The sequence below is a fragment of the Peromyscus maniculatus genome, chromosome 3 (assembly GCF_049852395.1).
Source record: "Peromyscus maniculatus bairdii isolate BWxNUB_F1_BW_parent chromosome 3, HU_Pman_BW_mat_3.1, whole genome shotgun sequence".
In the NCBI taxonomy this organism is placed as follows: Eukaryota; Metazoa; Chordata; class Mammalia; order Rodentia; family Cricetidae; genus Peromyscus; species Peromyscus maniculatus.
The window spans coordinates 65,089,829-65,105,360 of NC_134854.1; the positions used below are offsets into that span (position 1 = coordinate 65,089,829).

General features: G+C 43.7%; 1 non-coding gene and 1 pseudogene across 1 annotated transcript; one reads left to right on the top strand and one right to left on the bottom strand.

The window, feature by feature from the left end:
• Positions 1-7,956: 7,956 nt before the first annotated feature.
• Positions 7,957-9,122, bottom strand: LOC143272153 (DNA topoisomerase 1 pseudogene; annotated as a pseudogene).
• Positions 9,123-14,405: 5,283 nt separating this feature from the next.
• Trnac-gca (transfer RNA cysteine (anticodon GCA)) lies at positions 14,406-14,477 on the top strand. Its single transcript has one exon. It is a non-coding gene; the product is annotated as a tRNA-Cys (tRNA).
• Positions 14,478-15,532: the final 1,055 nt, after the last annotated feature.

Here is a 15,532-nt window from a genome sequence, read left to right on the forward strand (position 1 = left end):
TTGGCATATGGAGGCAGAATGACCTTCATCCTTGGTGACATAGTGAATATAAGGCCAGCCTGGTTACATGAAACCCTGTCTTCAAAGACAAAGTCCTGAAGCCAGCCTGGACTACAGAGTTAGACCATCTCAGAAAAATGTCTCATGTAACAGGAGCTGAATGTTTGAGAACTGGAAGCATATGGGGACAGGTGGTAGGAAAGGAAATCCAGTCCTGTACAGAGGGTGCTGGAGCTTGACTACTGCATGTCAAGATGCTGAGCTTTGGGGAATCTGTAAGAGAACAGGTCCTGTGTCCAAAGCTGTGGAGCTGGTGATGAGATGGAAAGCCTTTCCTCCTCTTCTCCATCTGCCCAGAAATGAGGAAGCCCCGTGCGGTGGATATCACTCTATATAAATAAAACACTGATGGCCAGTGACCAGGCAGGAAGTATAGGCGGGACAAAGAGAGAGGAGAATTGGGGAAACAGGAAGAAGGGGGAGAGACACTGCAGCCACCGCCAGGACAAGCAGCATGTAAAGACGCCGGTAAGCCACCAGCCACGTGGCAAGGTATAGATTTATAAAAATGGGTTAATTTAAGATAAAAGAACAGTTAGCAAGAAGCCTGACACGGCCATACAGTTTGTATGCAATGTAAGTCTCTGTGTTTACTTGGTCGGGTCTGAGCGGCTGTGGGACTGGCAGGTGACAAAGATTTGTACTGACTGTGGGCAAGGCAGGAAAACTCTAGCTACAAATGGCACCCAACGGCTTGAGTTTCCACCTTAAACCTGAGAATATTTAATAACCAATTCTAAACAGAGCCCAAAACAGGTTCCTGCTTCTTGTCTCATACCGGGAAGCTAGACGCCGCAAAATGCAGGTTTGAACACTGGTGGGTTCCTGGCGTTTTCGTTTGACCTGCAGTATGGCGGAAATGAGGCGTCTGCCAGCAGCACATTAAGCTGGGTGGTAGATTTAGTCTTTACCATTATTTTTTTAAAAAATTAATAATAATAAAAAAAAAGGTTTCTGGGCTACACGCTGCTTTGATAAAAGCTTAGACCCACTATTTCTGAGACTTGATGACTCCCAGAGCTGGCGGAAAATGTACCACTGCCATGTTGGGAAGCTAAAGTGGGCGGAGCCAGCAGCCACAGCGCCGATCCAGTCTTAAAATGGTGCAGTTTAAAGCAATAGGCTCAAGGTAATATAAAAAATAAGCCACGTAAAGATGGCTACCACACAGAGAATCTGGATTATGTTCTCTTTGATATTCGTAACTGAAGAAAAACATTTGATTGCAAAAGCTGTTGAATTATGCCAAAATGTATATTTTAAAGGTACCTTGACTTCAAAATTTGGATTTAAGGATATGTTGCTTTGGAAAAGAGGTTCTGCTTTTGTTTCCACAGAAAGCCAGAGGCTGTGGATTTGTTCCAGATTAAGATACATCAGGTTTCACCAGCCAAGACCCCCTGAAAGGTCTCCGATGACACCATGGCCCAGATGATCCAACATCCAGAGCGGTTTCAAGGCAACTGGTTCACACAATACAGCCTCACGGACTACCCCATAGGCCTAAAATTTTCTTTGCGTCCCCATAAGATACAGTGCCCCCCTCCAGCAAGAAGTAGTAAGAGATGCTATGCCCAAATTCCCAAATATACCAAGCTGGCTTTAGAGGTGGAATTGGTTCACTCCCCGTCTAAACCCAGACATATTGCTTAAAAAAAAAAAAAAATGGTTAAGAGGTTCTTGTGTCCCAAATCAGAAGAGCCCTCTGGTGTGGGACAGAGAAAAAACAATATTTTTATTTAAAACAGGTTGATTATAAATGTGATCTCTTTCTGAAAAAGAAAAGGGGATATGATACAGATATATAGGAGGATATAGAGATGATAAGATAAAAGGGTAGATTAATGAACCTACTTTTAAAGAACAACTTGTTTAAAATGTCTTACATTGGTATAGATTTTAGTTTATTGATACAAACTTGAAGTTAATTTTGTTATACTATATATATTTCTATTCTTGTTTGAGGTATTATGTTTATGTAACTCATTTAAAATTATAATGGATAATTAAAAAATAGATTAATAATTAGTCATCTATGATAATCATATTTGTAGCCATGTTAGTTAAGTCTTCTAGGTATACATAGATATATTTCAGATAGATAGGTAATCTTCAGACACTTCATAGACCTAGAGAATATGGCATTTAAATAACTTAGAATTCTGTTGACATGAGACACAATTGCTCCTGGTTGCACCAATTTGATCCCGAGAGAATGTTGGGCTTCTAAGACATTTCCATTTGGAAGTTTGTCTTCTTGGCACAAAATGGCCTACTGGGCAAAGAACTGCCCTTGCCTTGATGGCTGACAGTACGAATACAATGCTGTACTTTCTGGACAAACGGGACACAAGGAAAGCGACCGCTGTATTCTGCCAAGACAGGGTAAGATGGTCTTTCAGAATTCCTGCTTATGAAAATGGTCTGTCATATACTCTAGGCCTGTAGCCAATTTGAATGCACCAACAATGCTGAGAAACATTAGGTGACTGTCCAGGCTGCCAGCTGTCTTGGTCTACTCTTGCAAGATTCCCAAAAGTTGCTTGCATCCATCTACCATTTCTCAAGTACCATTATGTTCCTTCTCAGGTCTTTGATGTGGTTGAAGACTAGATAGTTGTAATTTCCTCAGTTATGATAAAAGATAAGTTAGATATAAAACCTTAAACTCACAAATATAAGATAGATAGGACATCTTTAATATTGTAACTAATTCTTGCTCGATAATTGTTTTGTTATATGTAATTTTACCATGTTAAAGTTAAAACCTTCCTTTTTAAAAAAAGAAGAAAAGGGGAAGTGCTGTGGATATCATTCTATATAAATAAAACACTGATGGCCAGTGACCAGGCAGGAAGTATAGGCGGGACAAAGAGAGAGGAGAATTGGGGAAACAGAAAGAAGGGGGGAGAGACACTGCAGCCACCGCCAGGATAAGCAGCATGTAAAGACACCGGTAAGCCACCAGCTATGTGGCAAGGTATAGATTTATAGAAATGGGTTAATTTAAGATAAAAGAACAGTTAGCAAGAAGCCTGCCATGGCCATACAGTTTGTAAGCAATATAAGTCTCTGTGTTTACTTGGTCGGGTTTGAGCGGCTGTGGGACTGGTGGGTGACAAAGATTTGTCCTGACTGTGGGCAAAGCAGGAAAACTCTAGCTACAGCCCTGTGCAGCCAGCCGCTCTCACTACCGTGGACAAAGGCCAACACAGTGGCCATGCTTTCCTCACCATGTTGGACCGGCCGTATGTTCTTACACTGCGATCCAAAATAAATCCTTCCGTTAGACTGCTTCTGTAGCCATTCTGCCAGAGGATCACAAAAATAACTACTACATCCCCCTTCTGCTCTTTTGTTATGTAGTATTCTGAGACCATGTCTTACATGGCAGTAGCCCAGGCTGGCCTGAAGCTCCTGTCCCAGCCTGTGAGTGGTAGGATTACAGTATGAGGAACCATGCTTGACTTCACAGTCTACTCTGGCCCTTCCTATTTTCCTTACTCCGTTATGTTTCTCCATAGCTCTTTGTCTGACCTACAATCGGTTGATTATCTTCCTCCATGACAAAAACCACAAGACTGGGACTTTTTGTTCCCGAAAAAACCTGCTTGGCATGCCTTAGATGATTACCAAATATTTCAACTTGAGTGAATAGATACTTAAGTGTTCTAAAAGCACTGAGAGTGGTGGCGCACGCCTTTAATCCCAGCACTCCAGAGGTTGAGGCAGGCAGATCTCTGTGAGTTTGAGGCCAGCCTGCTCTACCTAATGAGTTCCAGGCCAACCAGAGCTACACAATAAGACCTTGCCTCAAAAAGCTATGAAAGCTACCCAAGCCAAGGTAGACACTTGAGGTGATTATAAACAGAAAAACTATATTTCAAAAGAAAGCTATAGTATACCTTTTATTCAATTATAGCTCTTCCTCATTCTCAAGTTATTTTAATTCAACTAGTTTCTTCTAATATTTGTTTACAAGTCTTACCCCCGTTGTCATCTGGTTGGTTAAGTTGGTTAACTTCAGCCTTGAGTTCATAATTGGAAACCATTATACAAACCAGGATTGTCAATATGCTGTTACAATGTCCCTGTACTATTCCTTTTTAAGATGGGTACCTCTTACCTGTCAAATTTCTATAGAAATACAACTAACTGAATAATGTTGGCCCAGTGCTTTGAAATGATGTCAGCACCTATGGAGCAGTGAAACTGAACTTAATAATAAGCTTTAGGCAGCCATAGACTGAGGGCCACTTCTTCTAAACCTATTGCTCAGAAATGGCTAAGAGAATCGTCATGGGCTAGAGACATGGCTCAGTGGTTAAAAATGGACCTGGGTGTGATTCCCAGCACCCATATGGCTGCTCACACCTTGTCTGTGACTCCAGTCTCCAGTTCCAGGGGATCTGATGCTCTCTCTGGCTTCTGTAGGCACAAGGCACATTAGAGATGCACAAGTATACATGCAGATAAAAACACCCATACACATTACAAAAAAATCCTCTTAAAAAGGGTCTTGATGGGGCTGGAGAAATGGCTCAGCAGTTAAGAGCACTGGCTGCTCTTCCAGAGGTCCTGAGTTCAATTCCCAGCAACCACATGGTGGCTCACAACCATCTGTAACAAAATCTGGCACCCTCTGCAGAATAAAAAAAAAAAAGGGGGGGGGGGTCTTGAGCCAGGCGTTGGTGGCACACGCCTTTAATCCCAGCACTCAGGAGGCAGATCCAGGCAGATCTCTGTGAGTTCAAGGCTAGCCTGCTCTACAGAGTGAGTTCCAGGAAAGGCTCAAAGCTACACAGAGAAACCCTGTCTCTAAAAACAAACAAACAAACAAAAAAAGGTCTTGACCAAGCTGATGGTGTACACCTTTAATCCCAGCACTCAGAAGGCATAGACACATGTGTCCCTGAGTTCAAGGCCAGCCTGGTCTATCAGTGGGTTCCAGAACAGCCAGGACTACAGTGAGACCCTGTCTACATTATGTGTAGACACAGAATTACACATAATACCCTGTCAGATGCATTATGGGAAGAGCTAAAAAAACAAACAAACAAACACCAAAGAACCCACTTAATTATAAGTAACAGGATTAGTGATACTTTTGGGAAAAGATCTTGATCAAAAAGGAAGACTATACCAGGCATGCTGGCATATATACCTGTAATCCTAGAGGCAAGAAGATCAGGAGTTTAAGGCCAGCTTCAGCTATAAAGTAAGTTAGATCAGCCTGGCTATACGAGACCTTGTTTCAAACACAGCAAGGAAACTTGGCTGGGAAGTGATGATGTACACGTTTAATCTCCGCACTCAGGAGGCAGAAACAGGGGCAGAGTTCAAGGCCAGTCCGGTCCACACATCAAATTCCACAACAACTAGGGCTACATAGTGGAACCCAGTCTTTGTTTTTCAAGACAAGGTTTCTCTGTGTCGCCCTGGCTGTCCTAGAACTCGCTCTGTAGATCAGGCTGGCCTCGAACTCAGAGATCTGCTTGCCTCTGCCTCCCTCTGCTGGGATAAAAGGTGTGCACCACCACGTCTGGCTTAAGACTCAGTCTTTTAAAAAAAGGAAAAAAAGTAGGGAAGTATTACAAAAGCTGTTGATGAGTTGGAGCCTGGAGGTCCTGGCAAAAAAGGGATCTCCTGCTTGTATGCCTAGGCCAAGAACAACTGCAAAGATCTCCTTGAAGGTCCTTTGAGTATGTGCCTATGGTGTTGAAGCAGGTTAGCACAGGGAGTCTTCACGTGCTCGGACTGATTTGGTTTTATGTTCACCCCATCTCCTGTAATAATGCATGGGTAGTTTAGCTCCTCCATTTGAAGGTATTAATGCACACACACACACACACACACACACACACACACACACACACACACACTTCTAAACAATACACCTAACAACTGCAGAATTCCTCAGACCCCCACCTCTATCAGGCCATACCCCTCACTAACATTAGTGTACATTTCTCCACGCCTAACAACAATCAAGTGTGTTCTTAGTGTATCTGGATAGGAAAGAAATAGGCCAGGCCAGCCTAAATTGGTTTCGGGTGTGTGATAGCTAGAGAAACTCATTTTATGCTAGGCATCTGTGGTTGTTTGAATGTAATGTAATTGGCCCCCATAATCTCATAGAGAGTGGGACTATTAAGGGAGTGTGGCTTTGTTGGAGTGGGCATGGCTTTGTTGGAGAAAGTGTGTCACTGTGGGGGCGGGCTCTGAGGTTTCCTATGCTCAGGATACTGCCCAATGTTTCAGTCAACTTCTTGTTGCCTTGGAGGTGCAGGACTCTTAGCTACTTCTCTAGCACCATGTCTGTCTGCACAGCGCCATGATCCCTGCCATGATGATAATGGACTGAACCTCTGAAACTGTAAGCAAGCTACCCCAATTAAACATTTATCTTTATAAGAGTTGCTGTGTGAAAAACAAAAGTTGCTGTGGTCATGGAGTCTCCACAGCAATAGAAACCCTAAGACAGCATCCATCTTGGTTCCCATTAGACATTTGTCTCTGACTCCAGTCCCTGAAAACTAAGTTCCCAGTAACCCTGATTCAATGACCCCCACCCAAAAATGTACAGCCGTGACCATCTACTTGTTATGTGACTGGTTTTTTGGCTTTTGTAACTTGCTTACATAGATACCTGAAGATTGTTTTGGGTCACTTAACTTGGCAGAACAGACCAGTTTTTCTTGCTTACATTGATATTGAAGGTCTTCTTGTGGTTTTCCTCTTTAAAAACCCTTCCCTCATCCCTCTCTTAAAGCAATCTCAAATTTGGCTCAGATTTTTTTTTGTCCTGCTAGCGGCTAATCAATAAATCTTTAATTATAATTAGATTGAGTATATATATTTCCCCCCTCAGGGATCACAAACTCTGTAACAGGTGCTTGAACAGTAAGGTAAACTGCATCCTTCAAGTGAACTGTTAGAGAGAATCTCCTATTTATCATCTCCCCCCCCCTTAAGTTGTAGGAGTTTACTTTAAATAACCTACAGTTGATTAAAAGGGAATTCATGATAAAAATAGAAGACACTTGAGGAAAGATGAGGGAATGGACTCTGCGAACACACTAAACTAACAATGCTTCCTCTAAAACTAGTGATTATAGCAAAAATGTCTTCATATTAAAATTTTGCTTTTTATGTTTTTTTTTCAATTTTTTACACAATTACAAAAGAAAAATAAAAGCCCTAAAATCTTGGTTATTTTTCTTTTTTTGTTTCTTTGGGGTTTGGTTTTTTAAATTTTTTTTTGACCAAATGCTCGTTTTCCTCTAAATTTTTGACCTGTGGAAGTTTTTATACAATAAAGTCTTTCAAATGAAAGACTGGGGTTTCCAAAGAAAAAGATGGATCTCTTAAAGGGTACAAAGAGTGCTGAGAACAAAGGATGATGGGAAAACAGTTTCAGTCACTGATTATTTCATATCTTTAGACTCACTCACCCTTCATCCCTCCCCAACCCCAAGCTACACGATCTTTAAGATCAAGAAGAAGGCTTAAATACTTTAAAATAATTAAAAAGAAATAAAAATTCACATTTAAAAGGGAACACTCAAGTCAGGAAATATTTTCCCATCATGCTTTTCTGTGAATAGGTGTCTGAACCAAACACTGCCGATGTCACACTTGCTTCAAGTTTAATGAAAACTGATTCCCATGACGATAGAGTGACAACTCTAATAGGTGCACTGGGTTTTTGTTTTGTTCTACTTAACTTTAAATTCCTGAAATAGGGGAGAGGAGGGAATTTAGGAATCGTTTCTATTAAAATATAGAAGTCATTGCAAAACCCTAACTGTATAAACGCACCAATATAATCAGACTTCATGTACAGTAGATGAGAGAATCCAAACATTGCAGCAAAACTGAATTTGTCTGGCAGGATGCTGACAAATTCCCATCCACTTGCTCTCGAAAATAAAAACAAAATTCAAAACAAATCAAACAGCTAGAATTTTGGTATCTGAAATATTTTTAAATCAGTTGTCCATAGGACAAGTGGTTCTCTCCCCCTCATAACATCTCTAGGTCCATCTTTTTGCAAAGATGTTGGTTTGTTAAGACGTGTGGCCTCTCCCTCAGGCATGAGGGCAAGTGAGGCTCAGTTTATCCATCTTCCTCAAACCACACTGTCCCTTTTCACAGAACCCCTGGCAAGACTGGTCAAAACTCGTAGTCCTCATCGGTCATATCAATGGCCCAAGCAAACTTCTCCCTCTGGGTTTTGCTGTAAATCTTCTCAATTGGGACCCCCGCCCCCACTTCTTGCACCAAGCCACTGTGATCCTAGGGTCCAGATAATTGAGTTCGGAGGTTCCCAAGGCAATTTGTTTATTCTCCTCCGGATCTGTGGCTTGAACTCCCAGCTTCATCAGCTGCTCTTCTAGTCTCTGTACAGCCTTCTTTTTTGACTCTACTACCTTCTTGGTCTTTGCATCCTTCATGACTTTGGCATCAGCCTTAGCACTTTTCAGGTCCCTTCCAGCATCTGCTAATTGATCTTTCTCGGCATCAACCTTAGACTGCAAGTTCATCATTGACTTCTCAAAGGTCTTTGGTGGTGCCCTCTGGTGGTTACAAAGAATTGCAACAACTCGATTGGCATGATTATATGATAGAATCTTTGCTGGTACATTCTCATCAGGGGCTGTGAGCTCTTTAAGCTGCTGCTGTAGCGTGATGGAGGCATTGTACGTATGGAACACCTTGGCAGTCAAGCCCTCCATGAGATCCTGAAGATGCTTATTTAGAATACCAATATTAAGTCGATCAAAAAGATCATCCTCAGGCTGCTTGTTCTCCATAAATTATCATCTTATGTATATGCATAATTGGTATGCCTATGATTAAAATCAGATGCATTATGGGAAGGAACATGCACAGTAGAAAAATGATTATATGACCTCATCGATTGGTCAAAACCAAGAAACAGGTCAGGTGTGGTGGCACATGCCTTTAACAGGTGGATCTCCAAGTTCCAGCCCAGCCTGGTCTAATACTCATCTCTAGGTCAGCCAGGGCTACACAGAACATCTTGTCTCAGAGGAAGAGAGTGCCTACCCCTACTATACTCCTTCTAATCAAACATAACTGCTCCTGAATCCCCAAATGGTCATTTAACAGTATTTGGGGCCTCTGAGTAGGGAAGCTGCCGATGGCTGAGAGAGTAAATGACTTATAAGGCAGAGTGAACTCTCTGTAGCTGGCAGGAACGGGCCAGCACACTGTCTTCAGCTGTGTTCACTGTTCCTGTGGACATTACTGAGTGTTTGCCGAGCACTGCAGATGCTGAGAAGGACTGCTCAGATGTCTACGGGGGTTTGGATTGTCCCTTGTTATTTTAGCAATATTTGCTGGTCCTCAGTGACATGTTAGTCTCTGCACTAAATGATGGAGCAGCACAGGGAACCGAGGCGTGGTGTGGTGGTCCTCATGGGAAGGTGTAGAGGGACGGAGGCAGATATCAATGCCCTATTCAGACCTGGTGCAGTAGGGCATTCTGTAAATAACAATGGGCCACACTAGTATTAGAAACAATATGTCCACAAATTTAACTTTCTGTGCCTAGTATTAAGTATGAATCCCCCCCCCCTTTTTTTTCCTGTTCTCTTGGCGTTCAGGATCAAACACTAGATCTCACACATGCAACGCGGCTGACTACCACTAACCTAGACCACCAGCACCAATCAACCTTTTTTTCAGGGCTGGAGAGATGTGTCAGTGGTTAAGAGCACTGGCTGCTCTTTCAGAGGATCCGAGTTCAGTTCCCAGCACCCACTTGGCAGCTCACAACTGTCTGTAACTAAATTTTAGTGGATCTAACTCCCTCACACAGATGTACATGCAGGTCAAACACCAGTGTACATAAAAGGAAAAAAAAGGCAGTTCCTTTTCATAAAAAAAGTTTTTGTTTTTTTTTGTTTTTTTTTTTTTTTTTTTTCAGTGCTGGAGATCAAACCTCGGGCCTTAGGTATACTTGGCAAGCACTACCACTGAGCAGCACCCCTGACTCCTAAATCCCTTTTTACCTGTATTTTATAATAACTCACAAGCAACTGGGCTTAGAAACCATATTAGTCTCATCATCTTTAAAACGTGTTTTAGCCACTGTGATAGCTCAATGAGAAAAGGCAATTGCTACCCTACAACACAAGCCTGATGACTTGACTTGGATTCCTGGAATCCACATAAAGATGGATGGTGAAGCCAGGCGGTGGTGGCACACGCCTTTAATCCCAGCACTCGGGAGGCAGAGCCAGGCAGATCTCTGTGAGTTCGAGGCCAGCCTGGGCTACCAAGTGAGCTCCAGGAAAGGCGCAAAGCTATGCAGAGAAACCCTGTCTCGAAAAACAAAAAAACCAAAAAAAAAAAAAAAAAATGATGGTGAAAAGTGACTATAAAGAGTTGTTCTCTGACCTCAGCACATGTGCCATGGCATGCAAGGTTCCACTCATACTCATACATATACTCATTTAAAATGAGTGTGTGGGTAAATGTGCCTGAATGGAGTGGCCTGAGCAGGACATAAGGTGTCTTCTTTGAGCCTCTCTTCCTTGAGACTGTTATGGAATAATCTTTTTGTACACTGTGAAGATGTGTCTTTGCCAAGGTGCCTTCTGATTGGTTTAATGAAAGAGCTGACTGGCTGGTAGCTGGGCAGGGTATAGGCAGGACAGCCAGACAGAAGACACTGGGAGGAAGAAGGGTAGAGTCTGGGGAGTCGAGAGCAGACACAGAGGGAAACAAGATGAACATGCAGTGTTGAAAGAAGGTGCAGCCATGTGGCAGAGCATAGATAAGAAATATGGGCTAATTTAAAATGTAAGAGTTGACTAGTAACCAGCCTGAGCTATCAGCCAAACATTTATAACTAGTAATAAGTCTTTGGGTGGTTACTTGGGAGTGGCTGCCAAGACACAGAGAAACTCCACCTACATGAGACAGAGTTGCTCAGTAAACCAGTAACTTGCTATTTCTGATAGGTTCTTGGGATCCCCCCACTCCACCCCTCAAGGTTGGTTAATAGGCACATGAAGCCATTCCTAGCTTTTTATGTTGTTTCCGGGGATCCAAAGTGATAGGATCATGAACTTAGGTCCTCATGCTTGTGTTCTTATCCACTGAACCATCTCTCCAATTCCAGTTTTAACAGCGTGTGTGTGTGTGTGTGTGTGTGTGTGTGTGTGTGTCTTTTCCAGGACGATCTTGAACTCCTAGACACAGTGACTCTGTCTCGGCATCCCATGTGGATGTCACTACAGGTACATGCTACTGCCACTATGACTAGCTTTATATTTTGTTGCCTATTTTGAGACAGGGTCTGATGTAGTCCAGGCTGGCCCTGAACTCATTATGTAACTAAGAATGACCTTGAATTCTTGATCTCCTGCCTCCACCTGGCTAGTTCTGGGGTTACAGGCATGTGTCACCTAGAGCTTCATGAATGCTAGGCAATCGCTCTACCAACTGAGGTATACTCAGTCATTTATATTTTATATTAAGAGAATGTACATGTTTATGTAGGGACACAGATGGCCAATGGGGAAAGAACAGAGGTTCTTTCAGAGGACAAGGTATTGCCATGGCACACAGAAGGCAATTCCTGGAGTATGTTGGAGCTTTGTTCTTTTCCCACCTTCTTCCTTTTGAGATGGGTAATAAGTAACGGGAAAGGTGGCCTAGTGATTAAAAGCACTGTCTGCTCTCCAGAGGACCTGGGTTTGCTTCCCAACATCCACATGGCAGCTCACAACCACTATGTAACTCCAATTCCAGAATATCTAATAACCTCTTCTAGCTTCTGCAGGCATCAGGCACACACATGCACACATACATACATGCAGCCAGAATACCCATGCACATAAAATAAACTTTTAAAATTATTATTATTATTATTATTATTATTATTATTATTATTATTATTATTTTGAGACAGGCTTTCTTTATATAGCCCTGGCTGTCCTGGAACTCACTCTGTAGACCATGATGGCCCGAACTCAGATTCATCTGCCTTTGCCTCTCATGTAAAAATAATAGACTTGCTCAGCTATGTTCATATCAGCATTGTTTGTAATAGCCAAAACCTGGAAGCAACCTAGATGCCCTTCAACTGAAGAATGGATAAATAAATTGTGGCACATATACACAATGGAATACTACTCAGCAGAGAAAAACAATGACATCATACGGTTTGTAGGCAAATGGATGGATCTAGAAAAAATCATCCTGAGTGAGGTAACCCAGACTCAGAAAGACAAATATGGTATGTACTCACTCATAGGAAGATGCTAGATGTGGAACAAGGATGACTGGACTGCTACTCACATCACCAGTGAGGCTACCTGGAAAACGGGACTCCAAAAAAGACACGGAGAAATGGATGAGATCTACATGAACAGCCTGGTCATGAGTGGGAACAATGAAGGGCGACGGTAGAGGGAAAGAGAGTGGGAGATCCTAGCTGGATCAAGAAAAGAGAGGGAGAACAAGGAATAGGAGACCATGGTAAATGAAGACCACATGAGAAGGGGAGGAAGCAGAGAGCTAGGGAGGCCCATGGAGATCCACAAAGATACCCCCGCAAAAGACTGCTGGCAATGGTCGAGAGACGGCAGGAACTGACCTACTCTGGTGATGGGATGGCCAGACACCCTGATAGTTGTGCCATAAACCCCATCCAAGGACTGAGGAATCTGGATGCAGACATCCACGGCTGGGCCCCTGGTGGAGCACTAGGAGTCTAATTAGTGAGAAAGAAGAGGGTTTATATGAGCAAGAATTGTTGAAGCCAAGGTTGGATAAAGCACAGGGACAAATAACCAAATGAATGGAAGCACAGGATCTATGAACCAAAGGCTGAGGGGCCCCCAACTGGATCAGGCCCCCTGAACGGGTGAGACAGTCATTTGGCTTGATCTGTTTGGGAGGCAGCTGTGCATTGGTGCCGGGCCCTGGGCTCGTTGCATGAGTTGGCTGTTTGAATCCTGGGACTTATGCAGGGATGCTTGGCTTGGTCTGGGAGGGGGGGACTGGACCTGCCTGGACTGCGTCTACCAGGTCGATCCTGGTCCTCGGGGGAGACCTTGATCTGGAGGAGGTGGGAATGGGGGGTGGGCTGGGGAGAGGGGGAGGGGGGCGAGAGGGGGAGAACAGGGGAATCTGTGGCTATTATGTTGAACTGAATGGTGTTGTAAAATAATATATATATATATATATATATATATATATATATATATATATATATATATATATATATATATCACATCCCTTTAATCTCAGCACTTGGGATGCAGAGCCAGGCGGATCTCTGTGAGTTTGAGGCCAGCCTGGGCTACAGAGTGAGTTCCAGGACAGCCAGGGCTACACAGAGAAACCCTGTCTTGGAAGAAATCTCATGCTGGGGATGGTGGCATGGGCTGGGAAGCCCAGCTGCTTGGGAGGCTAAGATAAGGCCGCACTCCAGCTCACCTGCACATTCCACCACCACAGAGTGCTGCGGCTTCCTTCCCCCTGTCTGCAGGTGTGCTGGCAGGAAGTGCCTCACTCTCTGCCTTCAGATAGGACTGGGTTTTGCATGGTGTGTGTGAGCGCTCCTGCCTGCCTAGGTATCTCTTAGCATCACGTGCTATTGATGCCGTATGTGTTCCTCCAGTCTGAGTTGAATTCTTTCCTTAGTGCCTCTTACTTAGCTTTCCTATCTGGGGAGTCGGGCTCCAGTGAAAACTATTTTCTGGTCGAACAGGATGCCACCCCAGGGCCCTGCACATCTTGAGCAGGTCAGTGAAGCTGGAGACGCTGATGGAGACACAGGACCACTTCACTGCTCTCTCTGCAGGCCAAGGCTCTGCCCAGGGAACCCCCATCTTGGGACCAAGTATCCTAAGGTTGCCAGAGCAAAGTACCACAAACTAGGTGGTCTCGACAGTAAAAGTTTAATCTCACATTTCTCGAGAGCAGAAGTGTGAGATCCAGGAGGCGGCTCAGTTCCTTTTCTCCCTCCCTTTCCTCATTCCCGGGCATGGCTATCAATCCTTGGGATTTCTTGCCTTTCTCTAAGGGTCAATTCAATCTCCAATCTTCTCTAAGAATAAGAGTTTAACCTTTTTTTTTTTTTTTTTCTTCGAGTCAGGGTTTCTCTGTGTAGTTTTGGTGTCCTGGAGCTTGCTCTGTAGACCAGGCTGGCGAACTCACAGAGATCCCCCTGACTCTGCTTTCTGAGTGCTGGGATTAAAGGCGTGCGACACCACCGCCCGGCTCTAATGGTCGTCTAAACAGTGTGACCATAACATGAAACTGAAAGTAAATGGGATTAGTGAGAGCCTTTGCTACCAGCAGGGGGTATAGCTCAGTGGTAGAGCATTTGACTGCAGATCAAGAGGTCCCTGGTTCAAATCCAGGTGCCCCCTTACCCCCTCCCATAATAGGTGTGGGTCACTCTTTTGCGTATCAGGTACTATTTGTCTATTTGGGATGGAAAAAGTGCGGATAGTGAGGAAACAAGAGGGAAATTCTAAAGAGCTGAAGGAACACAATCAATAAATGGGTGACCACCAGAGGGAGCGATTGATCAGGCTGAAACTGGAAAAACAAAAAACACTGACCTAGGCATGTTTACTTCAAAGACTTGGCTGGAGAGAATAGAAATTAGAGCAGCTACCCTATGATGATGACCAGGGCTGGATTGGCCCTGGCCCCTTGACAGTCTGCCTCCCATGCAGAGGGGTTAATCCCATAACCTTGCAAGCTCGCTTCTTTCCCCACAGCTGACAAAAACAATGATCTTGATGTTTCTCCCAGTTGATCTGCACACAAAGCTCAAGTGCAAAGACCCCTTGACCTTGTGGGTTTGGAAGAGAGGACAGGAAATCCAGCTTAGATTTATGATGGTGTTATTCATAATAGCTGAAATACAGAAGCAACATGGGCTGCAAGGGATAAAGGGCAAACAGAATGTAGTGTATATATATATTTGACAGACTAATTCAAGTGTACAAAAGAAGGTACTGGGTATGGTGGTTTGAATGAGAATGGCCCCCATAGGCTCATATATTTGAATGCATGGTTCCCAGTTGGTGAACTGCTTAGGAAGGATTAGGAGGTGTGGCCTTGTTGGAGGAGGTGTATTACTGGGGGCAGGCTTTGAGGTTTCAAAAGCCCACACCAGGCCTAGTCTCTCTCTCTGCCTCCAACTTTTGAATAATGTGTAAGCTCTTAGCATGCTTTTAACCCTATAAGTGGCAGAGGCAGGAGATTCTCTGAGTTCAGAATTTGAGACCAGCATGGGCTACACATAGAGTTTCAGGACAGCCAGAGCTATAAATGAGACCCTATCTCACACAGACACACACAGACACAGACATACACACAACGTACACTCTTAGCTACTTCTCCAGCATCTTGCCTGCCTGTCTGGCTGCCATGTTCCTCACCCTGAAGGCTCAGGGACTCGCTCTCTGAAACA